This window comes from Octopus sinensis, linkage group LG1 (assembly GCF_006345805.1).
Source record: "Octopus sinensis linkage group LG1, ASM634580v1, whole genome shotgun sequence".
NCBI classification, from domain to species: Eukaryota; Metazoa; Mollusca; class Cephalopoda; order Octopoda; family Octopodidae; genus Octopus; species Octopus sinensis.
Genome location: NC_042997.1, coordinates 29,960,295 through 29,981,901, shown reverse-complemented (window position 1 = coordinate 29,981,901; position 21,607 = coordinate 29,960,295). Strand labels below are relative to the sequence as shown.

General features: G+C 35.8%; 1 protein-coding gene across 1 annotated transcript in view; it reads left to right on the top strand.

The window, feature by feature from the left end:
* The first annotated feature begins 668 nt into the window (after positions 1–668).
* Positions 669–21,607, top strand: part of LOC115219026 (lysozyme-like) — a 150,634-nt gene continuing 129,695 nt past the window's right edge. The window contains exon 1 of the mRNA XM_029789071.2: positions 669–810. The gene's annotated coding sequence lies outside the window, so the exon portion shown is untranslated. The remainder of the gene's footprint in view (positions 811–21,607) is intronic.

The following is a 21,607-nucleotide window of genomic DNA, read 5'->3' as shown; positions in this document are numbered from 1 at the left end:
TGTATATGTGTGTATGTCTGTCCATCTATCTATCTATCTATCTATCTATCTATCTATCTATCTATCTATCTATCTATCTATCTATCTATATACATATATATATATACATATATATAAAAACACACATGCACACACACACACACATACAATCGTCCTTAGATCGTATAATTGCATTCGCTCTTCCTTGAAACCTAGTAAACATTGAATTCGAAGAATGTAAACTATATTTTAAAAATACGTTTTAAAAATAAATAGTATCACTTGTTAGCTTCTTATTGTAGTTCAGCACCGATCATGTAGACCTGCTATGAAATGTGTTCCAATTGAGACCATCCCAGTTTTCCATGTATGCATCCATATTGACATATTTATGATAGTAGGGTGTGATTTGAGGAACCTTTAACCGCTATTTCTAAACGCTTGAATGATGGTAAAAGTCGTAGAGCTGCTTTCAGTTTGACAGAAGTACTAAGTTAACTTTCGAATAAACCATCAAATGTTATGGTATTCGCAGCTAGCCGATATTGCTTGCTATAAATATTTATTCTCCTTGTGTTCGATAATGAAATTGAGGTAAAGATTAGAGCTCCTAAGTCACATATCGGTTTGTTGTCATGTGAAGCAAGATAATAAATTGGTGTCCATATCCGAAAGTTTAGATAATCAAACTTCAGACAATCATTATAAATAGACTAGTGATATCACTGTGAAATATTTCAGCTGCGGAAATATCCAACATAGAATTTATATAAACGAGTAATAACACGAATTAGTTGGTATTAATATTAGTATTTGAAAAGTCACTCTAAGGTAAGTCGTTTAGTAGTTTCATAATATTTGTGTTAATGAGGAAGTAACTAAGTTGTTGGTTATCATAAGCAAACTATGTTTCAGAGACTACATGTTATCTTCCTTGCGTCACTATTGTTTGTTAACTTGGGTAGTGTCGACCCCTTACGTGCGTCTGAGATGTCAATGAGGAGGTAAATGTTGCCAGTAATCTATGGAATCGCAGTGTGTTTCAAGGAGCATGGTTTCTCTTAGAAATGCGCTAAACCGTCTACAATATTGACATTGTAAATACATTTCCTTCCTCGGTTTGAAAATACGACTAAAAGTTTGTGTTGACAGTGATCAGAAGTATCATTAACGTTGCGTCAAAATCAAATATAAATTTATGGACACTTAATTAATTTAAACATAAAACTGTGATGATTGAAATTTGTGTATATTAAGATTTATAACGTATAGTGAATCGAAAGGTACACAAACACACACACATATAAATATAATATATTTATAAAATCTCTCTCTCTTCTCTCTCTCTCTCTCTCTCTCTATATATATTATATATATATATATATATATATATATATGTATATATAAAGTGGAGGGCAGCGGATTCGCGGTCGGAGGATCGCAGTTTCGATTCCCAGAACGGGCGTTGTGTGTGTTTATTTAGCGAAAACACCTAAAAGCTCCACGACGCTCCGGCAGGGGGTGGAGGTGGAGCCCCCTGTTGTACTCTTTCGTCCCAACTTTCTCTCACTCTTTCTTCCTGTCTCTTGAGTAACGCTGCGATGGACTAGCGTCCCGGCCGTCCAGCAGGGGTGGGTGGGTGGGGGAACACATACGTCATAGAAACCGGGAAACCGGGCCCATGAGCCTGGCTAGGCTTGAAAAGGGCGCATAACTAACTAACTAAGTATATAATAATAATAATATATATATATATCCAATTTCAAGAACGCGAATATTTGTTGGTGTTTTGCTTACTAGATTTCCCTAAAATATATATAACGATTTATATGCCGAAAGATGTTTACAGCCAAATACCAATCATAATATTGAATATGTAAAAAGCAAAATTGCAATAATTATGTCAATTTTAAAAGACCTTCCGAATCACCTTGCATAATATTTCTTCTCGCTTAAAAGAGCAGATTGGCTGAAAAAAGAGAACATCATGTAAAATGCCTTTAGTATTTATCGCTATTCTTCTGCATTCTGGATCCAGATGCAAATGGTAGCAATATAGTTTTTAGTTGGTCTGCCCCCAGTAACGTGCACCCCAAGACTCAGTATATGTTGTGGCGTGATGGCTTGGGTGCCTTAATGTTTTTCAGAGCTATACAAGTGGTGTGCAGGCTTCTGTTAGGCTATCCCGTGCTAGGCAAGTCAGAAGATAGTGGTCATGCTAATATGGTCTCATGTTCCCAAAAGTAAAAATGAGTTTGTGTAGTGTTTGCATACATTAACAAAGACAAAGAGAAACATTGATGGCCTTTCAAAACCAACAAGACCTGTGAGAAGAAAGCCCAGAGTCAAAAGTTTTGGTGAAAACCTGTGGATGGCCTACGTTCCATAGTGTGTGAAGTATATAAATAACCCTATAGGATAGGTTCCAATTACTTTTTAAGATTTGCTAGTCCATTTAATACCTCGATGTAATTGTAGTAAAACAGTGCCACTGCCGAGCATCATTATCATATAAATGCATAACTTTTAAATGATTTAGTTAAAAGAAGAATTTTTTAAGGAGTGGCTGTGTGGTAAGTAGCTTGCTAACCAGCCACATGGTTCCGGGTTCAGTCCCACTGCGTGGCATCTTGGGCAAGTGTCTTCTGCTACAGCCTCGGGCCGACCAAAGCCTTGTGAGTGGATTTGGTAGACGGAAACTGAAAGAAGCCTGTCGTATATATGTATATATATATATATATATGTGTGTGTGTATGTGTTTGTGTGTCTGTGTTTGTACCCCTAGCATTGCTTGACAACCGATGCTGGTGTGTTTACGTTCCCGTCACTTAGCGGTTCGGCAAAAGAGACCGATTGAATAAGTACTGGGCTTACAAAGAATAAGTCCCGGGGTCGATTTGCTCGACTAAAGGCGTTGCTCCAGCATGGGCGCAGTCAAATGACTGAAACAAGTAAAAGAGTATGAACAAACTTTCATACACATATCCACTGATGTCCATGAATTTCGTCTAATTATTTTTGTTACTTTCTGTTCTGGGATGTCCTTTCAGTAATTTTTCTATATGATTTCATGTTACATTGGGACTTTTATGATTTCACTTTACATTCTTCAGTAATTTTGGTGGAAAAAAAAAAGAAGTTGTCAAGTAGTTTTTCGATACCGTGAACGATTTTCGCATTATATAGTGTGAGATACATTTCTGTTAGCTGACAAATCTATAGACATGAAATCTTTCAGATGGATTAGCAAATTTCATGCAAGGAGTCTCCCACGAAGATCACTTCTACCTACGGACGATAAACTTTGGTAGTAACTATGACCATAGTGTTATTGTAATAAATAAGCCATTACAGGAATACAGAAAAAGAAACAAATCACGAAAACATAAATTGCACTTTTCTCCCTTGCTCGACTTCACTTTCTGGTCTGTAGGTGTTCCAACTTTACGCATAAAGTACTCCGGATTCAATATACATATATATAAACGTAATATAAATCACTTGCTCTAAGCATTACGAATAAGTCTGAGATTTGAGATTTTCGCATAATGCTTGATTTACTATTCAATGATGAAATATACTTCAGCTGTGAAAAAATGTCAAATATTTATAAACAAAAGTTTTGTTGTGCATTGCAATATCGCTAGAATATTTGCAAATGTGTAACATTACTTATATACTTAGACACATACACATATATTAAAGATTAAATCTAGAGAGAATTACAGATACTTTTTACAGTTTGTTTCCGCTACGATTATTAAACTGAAATCTTCTCTTCCGAAAACACGAATTTGGTAAAGTTTAACATCGCAGTCGTTCCTCCTGCTACTTGAAAGAAAAAAAAATCATTCCTTCCGATTATCCACGATCTAAGAGGATTTAATAAAGCTATGGAAGTTCTATTTCTATTTCTCACTAACATATGAAAAATAGCAGCGGTAACCAAGTTTGGACACATGGGAAAATTAACTGTAGTGGGGTATAATTTCAGTATCATTAATTTTCTAACTGAATTTCAACTGCCTCTCATCAATGTAGTTGTTGCCTCTTTCGTACATACATACATACATACATACATACATACACACGTACGTATGTACGTACGTACATACATACATACACTTATATATATATACTCACAAACACACAAATACTAGCAATGCATCCCGGCGTTGCACTAGTGTTATGACCTGCAGGCACATTGTATTATTTGCTCCTTTCTTATGGGCAGAATCGGCACAGCTGATTTATAATTAATGGCATAATGGAATATATTGTTTGTTTAAAAGTGAAGGGAGAGGGTACAGTTTACATGGGTTTGCATGAAAATGCTTTCTGTTCCTAAAAAGGATCACAAACTATGTATTGTTTCATCGTATAAAGGGGGTTAATACAATTTTGTCCAGAAATTACGTTTTCGAAATTTTAATTTTCTCCCATCCTCACCGCATTTCTTTTCGAATTTTCTTTTGCTTTTGTTATATACGTACAAAAATACAGAGAATACGAATCTGGGAAATACATATATATTGTTTATAGTTTAATTTTTCTTAAAGAAACACTCAATACCTCACCTCACTCACCCATCACCTACTCGATATCAATTTGTCTGATGGTTCCCGCATGCATAGAATTCTACTGAAATAGCAAATGAAAAAATACCAGACTACTGCCAAAAAACCTGACATACTAGAAACAACAGGTAAATGATATTATTTCTGAAGAAACTTCCCCGCTTTCCAAAAAGCTAAAAGTGAAACATTGGAAGTGTGTAGCTATTTGAACATGGTGAGGTGATGGGTAAAATTCTTAAAGATTCGTACTCTCTGTTTTTTTCTCCATGGATTACCAAGAATAAAAATACTTGGAAAAAGTAAAAAATGAATTTGGTATGGAAGGGGAGAAAATTAAAACATTGAGATCCTGTTTTGTGGGTGAAATCCTAATCTACTGTATCGCAAACATAGGAATCGGAAGAAATTTATGATAAAAATGGGGGGAGGGGACGGAAATGTCACCTCCGATATGTTAAAAAGAAGAGGTAAAGGATAGGATTTCTGGGAAAACTTCCTTTTAAGTTCATATCGAAGATCAGGATTTTAAATAATCTCATTACAAACACAAATTACACAACAGAAAAAGTTCACTTCAATTGGATTTGAGCTTTAAATTCGCTCGGGCAAACTGCAAGAAATAACATAATTTGCACAGAAGTGTTACCTAGAGTGCATGTATGTATGTGTGTGTGTGTATGTGTGTGTGTGTGTGTGTGCCAAAGGAACTTTTATATGGCATTCTTTCGTTTGTCAACTCAACATATATGGAATCATATGATTGTGCATTAATTTCCGTAAAATTCTTTTAATTTATTTATGCTTTGAAGAGAGCAGAAATTGAAAGGGAGGATAAAGTGAAAAGCGACATTTGCTTTGAAGTGAGAGAACAAAGTAAAAGAGAGGAGAAAGTGAAAGATGTACGTGTATATGAAATGGACGTGTATATGAGACAGAGAGAGAGAAAAAGAGAGAGTGAGTGAGTGAAGGTGTTTGTTGTGATGTATGAATGTTTTTGCATGTATGTGTAAGCGTCACTCACTCGCTCTCTCTCTCCCACACGCACACATCTTTCATATATATATATACATAAAGAGGCGGAGGTAAAGAATATATACACCGCCCGTTTTCGACGTAATCCTTACTCTAAACACCAGGTGTGCGCATTCGTTACCTTCGGCCATAAATACATATGCATACGTCTATTTTGTGCGTGCGAGAGACAGAAAGAGAGAAAGAGAGAGAAAGGTTGTATATCCTCGTAAAATATAGAGAAATGGAAGTCTTTTAATGTAATTTTTTTGGTTGTGGCTTATTTCAATATAATATTTATGTGTACAATTTCATAAATGTTTGTCTGAGTAGAATTTTACGCATGCGTGAAACATCGGACGAAAGCGAAACATTAGAAGGAAATTGAAATATTGTCCGAAAATGACCTCAAAATTGTGCGACCCAACGTAGTTGCCGATGTTATTTTAGTTGTAAAAAAGAGTTGTTGAGTGGAAAACAGTTTATTTGGTAGATAGATAATAATCAACGGCTAAGTTTCGTTATAACTCCCAAAGCTGTCAACAAACTCATCGGAATCAGCTGTTTTGTTCGTTAATTTCTGTAATTTTTAAAATTTATTTACTTTTGTTTTGAAGTGAAAGAAAGGAGAAATTGAAAAATGCATGAACGTGTATACGAAATGGACGTGTGTGTTTCTGTGTGCGCGTATGTGTGTTTGTGTGTGTGTGAGAGAGAGAGAGAGAGAGGGAGAGAGAGAGACAGAGAGAGAGAGTAGGTGAGTGAAACTTACACGTACATGAGATCACACACGTTCACTCGCACTCTTACTCTATCACAAACACACACACACACACACTAGTTCATCTGTCCTTTTGAAAAGTCTTGTTTATAGTCCGACTGGGTGTCCAGCAACCTGCCTCACCGAGCAAGTCTAGTTGAGGGTGCCTGTTTAGTTGCCGACGACCTGATTACGCAGCAGGTTGTATTGGATTTCATGTTATCAGTAGCACTCATGTGAAAACAGACAAGTGACCTGCCATATTTTTATCTATTAAATACGTATAAAAGTTTCCTCCAAATGTAAATTTTGTATTATTTGAATGTATACTCTTTTACTCTTTTACTTGTTTCAGTCATTTGACTGCGGCCATGCTGGAGCACCGCCTTTAGTCGAGCAAATCAACCCCGGAACTTATTCTTTGTAAGCCCAGTACTTATTCTATCGGTCTCTTTTGCCGAACCGCTAAATAACGGGGACGTAAACACACCAGCATCGGTTGTCAAGCAATGCTAGGGGGACAAACACAGACACACACATATATATATACATATATACGACAGGCTTCTTTCAGTTTCCGTCTACCAAATCCACTCACAAGGCATTGGTCGGCCCGGGGCTATAGCAGAAGACACTTGCCCAAGATGTCACGCAGTGGGACTGAACCCGGAACCATGTGGTTGGTTAGCAAACTACTTACCACACAGTCTGAAGAATTTCTAATAGGAAATTTCTTACGTTTATCCAACATGTACAACTTTGTGATTTCTATTAGCTAATAAAAAGTGTAAAGCTGCATAAATAATTGAAACAAAAAAATTCCAGCTTCCTGTACTGTTATGTATATATTTTTTCTACGGTATCTGCAGTGAATTTGCCACTAAAAGCTGAAATATGCCACAAACACAGTTTAACTAACCTAAAGTTCGCTTACGCCTAAACACGGATTCACGCTGATACTGCAGAATTTCTTCCGACCTGGTAGTCTAAGAGTGTAACCCAGTCAATGTTGTTGACTGTTTTAGTTGAAGCTACGTCTTAAAGTCAGCCCAGTATTACTTTGGTAATTCCCATTGATAACGCTTAAAGAACTAGAAACACTGCATCCCCCAATCTGACATGAATACCGTTGCACCTCTTCTGTGGATTCTTTCGGCTTCCGCCCACTGTTATGCTGTCATAGTGCTGGGCTGACGGGTCGAAACATATGTTATCTATATATATAAAACTGTAGTTGTGTGAGTGTCTGTCTCCTACGATTTAGATTCCTAACTCCTACCACATTTTGCGGTGCAGTTTAACCAAATTCGGGTATCTTATAGCCGTGATTCATATCGAGCCCGTCTGAGTATTAGCTCGCGTCGAGGATGAGTCTACGATTTAAAAAATAATTTAACATCATTTTTTATTCCATTTTAATGCATAATTTTTCGTGTGTCGATGGCGGCGGAGTTGGCGTCCATGGTCACACCTGCACCTGTTTGCTTCTCCCCCTTCTTCCCTCCCTCGTGAAGCTGTGGGGAAGGGAGTGTAAGGAAATCAACGTCGTAATGCGTTGTCAAGGAGACCAGCGTTCTTTTAGAACAACGACTTCATGGCTTGAAGACACCAAAACAGAAATGGCTAAGAAAGCCCGAATTGGCATCTATAAAGGAAGTAACTCTCTAAAAATGCTTATATAGTTATTTCCCTTACAAACCCGAGCAACGCCGGGCGATACTGCTAGTACCTAATAAAAGCCTAATACGAAATCTATCTCCTAGTAATTTCTTTTGCTTGTTTCAGTCATTTGACTGCAGCCATGCGGGAGCCCCAACTTGAAGGGTTTTAGTCGAAAAGAATCGATACCCAGACTTATTTCATAAGCTTAGTACTTATTCTATGGGTGTTTTTTGTCGGACCGCTATGTTTCGAGGACATGAACACACCGATACCAGTTGTCAAACGATGATGGGGAAGGGGACAAATACAAACAAAAAACATACACACACTTAGATATATACATACATATAGTAAAAAGGGAGGAGAAGAATTTCGGTCATCCCCACGGTGAGTTGTAATCTTTATATATAAAAGAGAGGTTGTGTGCTGTCTGTCTCCTACGATTCCTAACTACTCCCAGATTTTGCGGTGCAGTTTAACCAAAACCGGGTATCTTATAGTCGTGATTCATATGGAGCTCTTTTGGGTATTAGCGCGCGTCTACGATGAGTCTACGATTTAAAAAAAAAATTACCATCAATTTTTCCCATTTTTAATGCATTTTTGGCATATATAAGGGAAGTAACTCTCTAAAAATTTATTATTAAATCTCAGAACGTAAAAAGCTACAGTAACACCCCCCTTTGTGGTTAGCCATATTGAGATGGCTATTATACTTTACATCTCTAAAGATGCTTATATAGTTATTTCCCTTACAAACCCGAGCAACGCTGGGCGATACTGCTAGTACAATATATATATATATATATATATAAAAGGAAAATGCACACAGTTTACATAGTAATAAAGTTATGAAAGAAAACTCTCTCTGCAACAAAAATCAGCATACTAACTAAAGGATTAAAATTTACCCCAACCCCACGAAGATCTAACCAGAATGAAATTAAAGACAATATTTAATAATTCCGCAAAAAATTACGAATCACAGCAGCACCGACTACAACGAGGATGAATCACTAGTAGAAAACAGAAGCAGTTATCTTCCTCCTAAGGCTAGGAATAAAACACTAGATGACTTCTGTGACCATATCGAAAATTTCCCAAATACTTGCCATAAATGAAAAACTTATTCAAACCTCAAAAATTTAGAATGCAAAAATCTAATGGAACTGCAAAACGACAAAGAAATAACAATTAAGCAAAGAAAGTGCTATGGTCCTGATGGACAGAGAATACTACAAAAGCCTAGTATTATCCATGCTAGAAAATGTTACCTTCAACGAAAAAGTTGTAAACTATAAGCAACAAAAATCAATGAAAAATCTTGCATCCTTGATTCATCTACATCACGATCTTTAAATGTAATCCTAGTTTTTTACCGCCTACCTAAAATACACAAGTGCTAGATAATTAATGACACCTGCAAAGAATCACCAAAGAATCACATGAATATTCTAACACCAGAAGATTTAAAGTTAAAACTCATTATAGGTGGCCTAGCCTGTGAAACCCACCGCCAAAGAATTATTCTAGACATCCTACTGAAACTCTTGCTGAAATTCATCGTAAGTTCCATTAGAGACTATCTAAATATGCTTGTGCATTTACCAAAAACAACTAATGAAGAGACATTATTGGTTTCACTCCATTAATCTTTACACCAATATCCCACATGATTATGGAATAGAAACAATAAAATTCTGGCTGGAAAAGTACCCCGGACAAATTCCGGAACGCATAAACCAGGTTTTTATAATTGAAGCATTAAAATGTATACTTCACAAAAAATATTTCCTATTTGACGACACCTACTATCGTCAAAAATGTTGAATTACGATAGGAATGAAAGCAGCCCCTGTTCTTGCGAACCTAATAATGGTATATTTTGAATTCACCATATATGAAGTGTCACTGCAAAAATATGGATATCCATTTCACCATTTTATAAGAGAGAACTGGAAAAGATATCTGGATGACTGCTTTATCATTTGGAATGAGACCATTGATAAGCTTTTGGAATTTAAATCAATACTAAATAACATAAACCCTAACATTCAATTTACTATGGAATATAGCAAAGAAGAGCTAGATATGATAAAGAAACATCAACAACCAAATTATAACAGACATTTATCATAAAGCACCGGACTGGAAGCAATATCTTCTGTTCAGCTCATGACACCCGAAGCGCATCAAAGAAATATCCCCTTTAATTTAGAAATAAGGTTTACACAATAGTGTCTGATAGAAATACTTGGGACCTCCGTCTTCAAGATCTCAGAACAACACTAACTGAGAGACAATATCTACCATCACTTATAGATAATGGAATTAAGCGTGAGAAGAAATTTAGGCATTAACACACTAAGGAAAACAAAGTGTAACACCACATCTGATCTCAAAATACTACCGTATATATCAACTCACAACCCTGGAAAAAATGGGGTATACAACGCTATTGTACAAAATCTACTTATGCGCACTAGGGATCCAAAAATGAACAACATTCTGAAAACACAAATTCATCAAATGCAAAAGCTACACAAATCGCAGAAAAGACTTCTGACATATGTGAAGCTTTGCACAACAACTACGAAACCAACGGATAAAAAATGTGGACGTCCAAACTGTGGGACATGCCCCAAACACCTGGAAAGCTTAGAATTCCTATTCGAACAAAGAGAAAGGTTTACAATTAAAACCAACTTCACTTGTGCTTCCGAGAATCTAATTTATGTTATAACTCGTTCTGGTCGTCGACATAACTATATAGAACAGAAAAGTATGACGGACCCACACTAGATAAGGAACAAATCCGTTTCCGAAAGTACAGACAGATTCCTTTGAGTGAACACATAGAGAGATGTGCAGGTAATACCCAACCAAACTTCACAGAACGTTTAAATAACGAAAATTTATTTATCGAAAAATGCAGAACATGCTTAAATATGAACGCATAACCAACTTTGGTCTCCAGATATATTTTAATTCACGATCACTGTACATATTTCATCACACTACTTTAGCTTTTGTGTTTTTGTACATTTATTTATCCCTACACACCAAATGAACAATTACGTTCCCTGTCCCGAATTATAACGTTCACCCATCAGATTTTTCTATTTGTTGACTCATTCACAAACTTCCCATACAGCAACATCGACTAAAATCTTCTTAAGAAAATACGAAATTACAATAATTTCAATGCCATGATTAGCGAAAGCGAAACCGGTCGACAAACATAATACGCTTTCACTTATAAAATATATAAAAATATGATTGTGATGTTATGCATCAATTCATCTTCCAACAAGGCCTCAGACTCAATACGGAGGCCTACATCTAGTGCCTGGAGGAGATAGTGTTGCTCTGGGTCAAGAGGGTGGCTGCTGGGAGACCCTGTATCTGGTAACAGGACTCTGCACCATGCTACAGAAGCGAGAGAACCTAGCAATGGCTGTTAGACTATTTCTGCGACCACATCGCCCATTCACCAACTTAAACAGTGAACGTCCAAAAGAGTTGCAGGAGATTAAATTTACTCTTTAGTATTTCAAGATATTTTTACGTAATTTTGGTAAATATATCTTAAAATGAGATGTCAGTATTATTTTCATTTTTGCGTAATTGAATTGACAGTTTATTCACTGCACCCTGTATATACACATATGCGTTTATAGTATTATTATTATTATTATTATTATTATTATTATTATTATTGATCCCATCAACTTTAAACAGAGTCTGGATAGATTCCTTCAAAGAATACCAGATAAGCCACCCATAATTGGATACATCTCACCCAACAAGAACTCACTACTTGAACAAAACTGGATACAACTCACCCAACAAGAACTCACTACTTGAACAAAACTTGACTTAAACAGGATTCGAATAATCCTATCAGGTGGTGCTATTAAGTTAGACATGGCCTGGACCAATCTCTGGTCGAAACATATCTAAGTTTTATTATTATTATTATTATTATTATTATTATTATTATTATTATTATTATTATTATTATTATTATTATTATTATTATTATTAGTAGTAGTAGTAGTAGTAGTTGTTGTTGATAAACTAGTTGCTTCAGGAGACAACAGATCGATCAGTTTATATATAATATCTGCCAAGAACTATTTAACACCAACGCACATACACACACTAACACACCCTCACACACACACATTTGCATACAATATACGTACATACACAAGCATATATCCCTTTAGTCTTTTAATAGATTCCTTTATTGAAATGTTATCACATTGCGATACCGACTTCAAAGCATAGTCGATTATATCGAAAGCATTAGTTGATAGCTGACCTCAGGGTGATGAAAGGGAAAAGTAGACAATGGTAGGAGCTGAACTCTCTAGGGATAAACTTGTAATACCCATTTTTATTAATTCTGAGATAGATATGAATGGCTTCAAAATGTGATGTTGTCTAGATAATCCTACTTCTAATGCAGACAATGAGATATTATAGAGTGGGATGTCGTACAGGTGCAATTTGGTTAATCAGAAACTTTAGTTTAAAGTGATAATAGACTACAACAAGTACCGTAGACCAAAACCAAATTTGACTTGAAAAGTTGATAGGAAACTATAGCGGATGATTAATGGACACCTGTGTTGTCAAATGTCGAAGATAAGAAGCAATATTTTGAAGTGACTTCTAATAATGCGAAAACGAAGCAAATTTTATTCTCTATCAGTGAATTAAGTTAAGAATTATAAATGTTATCTCGTTGATTATTTGTGACCTTCACTTCATCCTCTTGTCTTATACACAAAGATAAGTTATATGGAAAATTATCTCAATAAATGATATCATTTAATCTTCTATTATCAAACATGTGTGCAGTGCTACATGTACATATACTGATATTAACGGACACGCTGACATACGAATCCACAATTACAAACTTTCGCATTTCACAAACGTATATAGGAGCGTTTACAGTTTGCATGTATGTATGTATGTATGTATGTATGTATGTATGTATGTATGTATGTATGTATGTATGTATGTATGTATGTATGTATGTATATATATATATAGATACATATATATATATATATCTATATATATATTTTTTTTCTTTGATTCTTTTACTTATTTCAATCATTTGGCTGCGGCCATGCTGGAGCACCGCCTTTAATCGAGCAACTCGACACCGGGACTTATTCTTTTGTAAGCCCAGTACTTAGTCTATCGGCCTCTTTTGCCGAACCGCCAAGTAACAGGGACCTAAACACACCAGCATCGGTTGTCAAGCAATGCTAGGGGGACAAACACAGACACACAAACACACACACGCATATACATATATATATACATATATACGACAGGATTCTTTCAGTTTCCGTCTACCAAATCCACTCACAAGGCATTGGTCGGCCCGAGTCTATAGTAGAAGACAGTTGCCCAAGGTGCCACACAGTGGGACTGAACCCGGAACCATGTGGTTGGTAAACAAGCTACTTACCACACAGCCACTCCTGCGCCTATTATATATATATATATAGAGGATATGTTAAAATCGTGAAGGGATGGTTACATCCAAGGAAATACTGGTTTAACACCTAATACTGTTGGGGAATGATATTCCTTTAAAACAATAGGTATACTTTAAGCATATAGTTTTTATCCAGCGAAAAGAAGAGAAGATGGAGTGAATGAAGTTAACAGTTATTCATTATTAACAAACTGGTTATTTTAGCTTCCTACTGCCTTTTCAATAATCTGATTACAAATTTGTATATTAAATTTGCATTTATATGACATGACATAATTTCATCAGAGAAAAAATGTACATTCCGATGTTTTATGTACAGCTGTCAATTCATTTCAACAGTGTGCCGAAATGAATTTATAGGGTATTATTTGAAATTATGAAGTATTAATTTAAACAGCTCTAAGAAGCGAAGACGACCAATTTGTAAAAATAAATAGTTATTAACTTATTTACATTTTCTTTTCTTCTTTTAACTGGAGATAAATTATATGATATATATATATATATATATATATATATAGATACATAGATAGATACATACATACATGCATATATATATATATACACAATCATACACCACACACACACACACACACATATATATATATATATAGATACATACATGCATATATATATATATATATATACACATATGCATTATATATATATATATATATATATATATATATATATATATATATATATATATATATATATATATATATTGTTATTATTATTATCATTATTGGTTTTTATGTATTTTGTATTCTTATTCGTGTAACGTCGTTCGTTTTTCCGCCCTTGTTTTGTATACATTCGAGGCTTTCTTCCAAGCAATCTAATGCGCTTGGCTTAGATTTTCCTTTGGGGCTGACCAGATCGGAGCAATCTCAAGATTAATCAGCCGAAATTGCGAGGATGATCCGGTTCTTGACTGAAGATTGAAGCCTTCGAATGTCCCGTCCGTGTTTTTTGTATCGTCTTCTAAATGTTTTGCGTTTTTATCCCAGTTTGTATTTTTTTACGTATACATATATATATATATATATATACCTATTCGCTCACACCATCTCTAACACAGACACAGACACACACACGCGCACACACACACACACACACACACACACACATATATATATATATATATATATATATATACACCCATGAGTCATCCCATAAATAATGCGAAACCTCATCGTAACAGTTGAGGAGCTAGCTGAGAAGCTTGGATTTGGTCATTCAACCATTCGTCGACACATACGTGTCATCGGAAAAGTCAGTAAATTGGGTCAATCGATTCCTTACAAACATTCCGAGTCTAGTCGCACGCAGAGAGTCAATGTGTGCTCTTCTTTGCTGTCATGTATTACGAATGAACCTTAATTTTTTGTGCATTTACATCAATATGAAACGAAATAAAGAATCGCTGAATCGAAAGCAAGAATCTATTCCAGACATGCTAGAGCTGCATCAGTATTACACGATGGTCTGCGTTTAGTAGGATTAGGAAGGGTTAATCCTCTATGAAATGCTTAAAAACAACCGCCCGCTCACTACAGAGCTTTGAGGCAATCTAGTTAAAACAACCCAAACGGCGACATGGTGTGTTTCATCAACACAACAACGCTCGCCCCCATTTCGATAATTTGACCAAAAATGTTATTCACGAGCTTGGTTTAGAAGTTCTACCCAAACTTAGTGGATTCTCCTGATATAGCGCCTTCAGATTTTTATATGTTTTGGCCCAACAGTCTGGTGGCATTTTGTTCAACCACAACCTGAAGCTTAAAACGTGGCTCAATGAATTGTTCGAGCGAAGACACTGTGATTTCTACTCTCAAGTCAGTGGAACGTTGGCCAGAACTAGTGAACATTGAAGGGGGATATATTATTGAGTGATTTGTTGAAATTATTGATGAAAAATAAGGATTAAAATAAATGGAAAAATACGAAGGAATTAATCTGATAATCCAATATACTTAGTGTTGTACTGTGCGTTCTGGGAATGGACATAGTACGGGGAAGCGAGAGAGGAAGAAATGTGTAAGTGGGTAATATTATCTGAGTGAAATACAAAGATTGCCAAGCTCGATGTTTAGAAAGCACTGTAACAGCAATGTATAGGCAGACTTATCACAGGCGAGCTAGATGTTGAAATGATTTTACGTGATTGCATACCAATTAGTTGTTATTATTTTGATGCCGAGAAGGATTACATATTGTTACCAGTAGCCATGACCAGGGCATTCAGGTGAGTTGTTAGTTCTCTGAAGTCGCGTCTCTGAGATGCAAATGTTTTAAAGTTCCAAATGTGCGTTTATCAGGTGAGAGCTTCAGTGATGTTAAATTGTAACATTTTAAGCGATAGTGAGCGGGGTCTAGTTGTGGTTTCTTTATATATGTGTTGATTGTGTCGTTTTCTTGTTGAAAGAGACACCTTATGCATGATAGCATTTAAGAATGGTTTTCTGAAGCTCTTGTTCAAGGACTCACAAAAGATTTGTCGTGAAACGTCTAAGATACATGTAGATGATACCTAGCATGCATAGTTACAAAAGAACAGTGAAGTTACCTAGTTGTTAGTGAAACGCATAGGTTGATGTATAAGAGGAAGAATGTATGTGTACAAAGCTGTATTTTGGAACAGAATTTAATCAATCTGGTTGAGAGAAAAAGAGTGAATGAGCAAGAGAGAGTGGGAGAAAGGAAAAGAGAATGCGTGTGTGTGTGTTTGAGAGAGAGAGAGAGAGAGAGAGAGAGAGAAAGAGAGAAAGAAAGAGATTCACTATTGCGATCTGACCTGAAGAAGTTGACCCAAATGATGAGTGAAAGAGGGCTCATATATTTAAGCATTTGACTTTGGACTACCATGAGTATACACCCGCTTTACTAATATCGAGAGTAACAAATTAATCTGGTATGTGATAAGAAAGTATAGGTCTCCAATACTTATTGCTTTACAAAAGCAGTATCGGTTGTCGTCCAGAGGAAATGTCGAAGAATGTTGTTTGAAATGGTAACTTCAATCACCTTTAGGGTAATAGAGTGTAGCTGGCAGTGACTGATGAATTACAAGGGATGGACTACAAGTTAGTGCGTTTCCTTAGATAAGGATATGTCACTGTAGAGAAAGATTGAAGACATTGTTGAGAAGAAGGGTAATATCTGGAGATTATTCGTTTAGGATAATTGAAGAGAAATAACTGCAGCCATAGTTTTGTTGCTTTCAAGTAGCTACAGTTACTTTTCTACTTGCCATATGCTTGGCTTGCGGTAGACCTATAGTCAAAGAATTTCCAGGTATGATTACTCTTTACTCTTTTACTTGTTTCAGTCATTTGACTGCGGCCATGCTAGAGCACCACCTTTAGTCGAGCAAATCGACCCCGGGACTTATTCTTTGTAAGCCCAGTACTTATTCTATCGGTCTCTTTTTGCCGAACTGCTAAGTGACTGGGACGTAAACACACCAGCATCGGTTGTCAGGCAATGCTAGGGGGACAAACGCACATACACAAACACACACACACACATATATATATATATACATATATACGACAGGCTTCTTTCAGTTTCCGTCTACCAAATCCACTCACAAGGCATTGGTCGGCCCGGGGCTATAGCAGAAGACACTTGTCCAAGATGCCACGCAGTGGGACTGAACCTGGAACCATGTGGTTGGTTAGCAAGCTACTTACCACACAGCCACTCCTGCGCCTATTATTCTGTTTAAGTTTTAGACTTGTCCTTACTAGTATATGATATGAAAAAGATTTGGTTGCAATGACTGATAGGTTGATCCACTTTCCTATGTAGCATTTTGATTCTTACTCTTATTTCTGTTATTGTTATCATTGTTATCCTTGTTGCTCTTTAGCCCTCAGTCACTCTTAACTGAGCAATTTAAAAATATAGACATTCGATCGTTTATCTATATACCGTCGTTTTGCACTTATTGTACACCTAAGACGATATTATATAATGACTCGTACATTCCGTTTAAAAACTATTGGGGCGTGTGATTTGCAGGAAATCTATTATTTCTAACCACTAGATTGTTTATGTAGAAAGTCGTTCTTTGATATTTTTGGTGCTGTTTTTTTTTTATTATATTTCTCTTATCAGTTCAATGATTTGAGATGTAAATTTCGTTTCATATTTCTTTATTACCGCCGAGATATCTTTTAGAATATTCTAGAATGGTTCCCTTGAAAGTATTTACTCAAGTGTCTATGTATGGTCGTGATTTACTATTTTCAATTGAAATTCTGTCTTTGATGGAAATAGTTCCAGTGGGCAATTTTGAAAATTTTTTTTGAAGTTTTACTTTTTATCTTGTTTGTTAGCGAAACGTAGAATTGTTTTTTTAAAAAAGATAATGGGAAAATGGTCGGAGAAGCTTTAGGAAATTGTTGCGTTATTATTTTACAAAACAGAGATCATGATTCTTGCAGACAGGTTATTGTAGTCAGCTTCATAAAGTATCTGGAAGTATTGGTGTAGGTGCAATATTAGTGCGTCCAACTCTTTTGTTAATTGTATTGTTTTCGATAGACATCTCAAATCACACATTCTTTATGGTTACTGAAATACCTACCTATTATCTACTGAAGCTTTGATTATAATATATTTCAATAAAAAATATTTTGTTGAAAATTTTATGTGTTTTTTAATGGCTACATTAGATGGCTAGAGATTGGTCTAGGTATTCATTTACGCACGTGACAAAAAAAAAACGAGGAAAAAATTCTGAGTGAAATAGTAGTAAAATGAAGTCGTATGAATTTTAGTGTTGGGATCACTGGATCCAGAAAACTTTCGAGATCCTTTGCTCCAAAACATATATCATTTCTCCGCAATATATTAGTTTTGTGAATCTTGTTGTGAATAGAAATGCTTTCCGCCTTCTGTTTGAAATAATATTCCTAGGAATAATAATTATCTTCAACCATTACAGTATGCACTCAAGTAGACATTTAAAAATAGGTCATTGTATACTTCGCAATACTAATACTTTAACGTATAACATGTTACTGCTCTTCCGTAGTCTTGAATTCGTCTTGATCGTCCAGCAAACACTTTGATTTCAAGGTATTGTGTGTTAATCCAAGACTAAAGACACACACACACAGACACACGCACACACACACACACACACACACACACACACACACACACACACACCACACACACCACACACACACACACACACACACACCACACACACAAACACACACACACACACACAAACACACACACACACATGTATATTTGACTGAACATTATGTTGAAGGATAAAGGCATTTCACTGCGAACAAAAAATGACTTTGCAAATCACTTGTATTTATCATAGTCGACTATGGAACTGAATGCTGGTTTATGAAGAAATTTGATAAAAAGAGAAATTGAAGTATTTGAACAATTGTAATTTAGACGTATTCTCAGAAAAAGCTGGACGAATAAAAGAACTAATAAGCGGATCATTAGAAAGGCTAAGTGGAAAGAAAGACAGTTAAATTCAATCATGAAAAGTCAATGGGTCTCCACCGGCCATATACTTAAAGGCAAGCCTTTAGTAAATTCCTATTAACGGGTGCAGCATATAGCAAAAGAGCAAGAGGAAGATCTAAAACCAAATTTAGCGATAGCATCATAGAAACTAGTGGCGGTAGCTTTGGAGGGGTGTGTGGAGTAGCACAAGACAGGCATGGTTGGGGAGCCGCGGGGGGTCAGTATTTGAGCTATCTGTTTAATGATGATACACACACACATACGCATGCGCGCGAACACACGCATACACACACATACACACACATACATATAGACACACACATATATCCTGTGGGTGTATGTGCGTAATATGTCAATTAAAATAATCAAGGTTTATCTTTGAACATACTCAAGTTTTAGAGAAATGAAGGAAGACATTTGAACATTTTACAATTGCCAGTCGCAAATTAGTTTTAATGAGGAAGAATTCAGGTCAATCGTGATGCTCATATGCGCAGAGCTACCCGCATAGTTATGCGTACAAGAACACACATACGGCCATGTAGAAACATTTAAACAATTACTTTTATTAATTTACTGGTATCTGTCATAAAACTGCGGTAATCCTGGGCAAACCTTTTCCAATAGTTTCACTGATTACACATTAGGCAGTACTGCAAAGTTCTTGGTATTGCGTCAACGAAAATACAGGAGGATCAGTTAAATATGATTATATTCAGCAATTTCCCCTCAGATTCACACATTTATTGCAGCGATCCTTCAGTTTTTCTAAGCCCTGTAAATGAACTCGGAGGGTTGGGTCTCCAGCCAAGCCTTTCGCGATGCCCTTAAAGCCAAGATGTTTTCAGCACCCACTCGTAATATTCCACTGCTTATTTTACGATATTTAAAGCTACAAAATTATTAAGTTACGGTGTATTAAACTGATACTATTCGTCAATTTCAGTGTATACATAAACGTAGATACGTGTTGATAAACATATATAGATGCATATGTATATACACAGATATTCCCTCACTCAAACACATATACATGTATATATGGTTTTGAGGTATACACTGTTTTTAACCCTCTATGTCTTAAAGGGATGTTTCACTTGACAAAATACCACAGCTGAGAAATATGACACACACACACACACACACACACACACACACACACACACACACACATACGCGGCACACGCGCACCCATGCACACGCACACACACATAATGCAATGGGATTTCAAGAATTAAAGCGTGATCATCAATTGCAGAAATAGAGTGGTTATGCAATAATGCGGAATTGTATAATATCATATAATATGCATGCATTTTGAAATGCACATATTGATGATTTGAGCTATCCATTCTTATTTGCTTATCATGTGAGCGGCGTGTTTGAATGCATACATTTCTTTATAATACATACATACATACATACATACATACATACGTACTCGTATGTACACACAAGCACTTGTCGATAACGTTGTTTCATAAACTCATATCATTACTTAAAGTTTCCCATATTTAAGATGAAAGCTTCTGATCACCCAGATGAATGTATTGAATACCAAAGCTTAAATGGTTTCTGAATAAGGCTGCTTGCTTTTAGATAGCGAAGGAGGTGTCGTTCATAATTTTATGGTTAAATCATGTGATGGAATGTATTTGCCCCTAACTGCTACTTGATGGGTCTTATACTGACTGCTATTGGCTGTTATATGCGACCGAGATTTCTAATTACTAATAGCAGAATCGTTGGTAACTAACGGCTATTGGGTTGGAGGCAACTTCAGCAAAGTGGATACAAGTAGTCACATTTGAGAGTTTCTAGTTTCTGAAAAGATTGTTGCCGTATGAAAAAAACTTTATGAATTAAGGTTTTCATTTCAAATCAAATGCGAGAACACACGGATGGAAAGGGATAGATAAATAGATAGATTGATAGAGGAGAGAGAGAGAGGGGGGAGAAACAAAGAGAGAGAGAGAGCAAGGAAGAGGTGGAGAAAGAAAGCATAATAAACTCCTTTTGTGTAAATGCTCATACCAACCAGTCAAAGTTTGGATATTACGAAGTAAATTCGAGTCCTTAGCCTTTCGCTCAGTATCCATTACGCTGCTTGCCTGTATACCTAAAACAGTAAGGCACATGTTTTGGATTGAAGAAAAATTAATCTTTAATTCCTAAAATGTTTAATATTTTAATTACGGTGCTTCTTTCATTCTCTGTACCCACGATGCACACAATTCTGAAACAGACACGTAGTAAATAAAGAAAATATGAAAAGATAAAGACAAAAAATATATTGTTAATTTTTTGTTCAAATATTCGTAATAATAAAAAAAATCCTATATATTTCTCACCGCTTTCTATTCACTCAAAAGGTGGCTGGGTGAATCATAGTAGAACCTATTGAGATTTAAGGAAGTCTATTACAATTGAAGTCGTCATAATATTAGCGTGATGACAGACACGAAATAAACAAATAAATTATAGATGATAATGAGAAAACAAAGCAGAAAAAAACTTGTGCAGACACGCTTGGGGTATCCTATACAAACAATTGGTAAAATAAAAGAATTTACTAAAAACGGT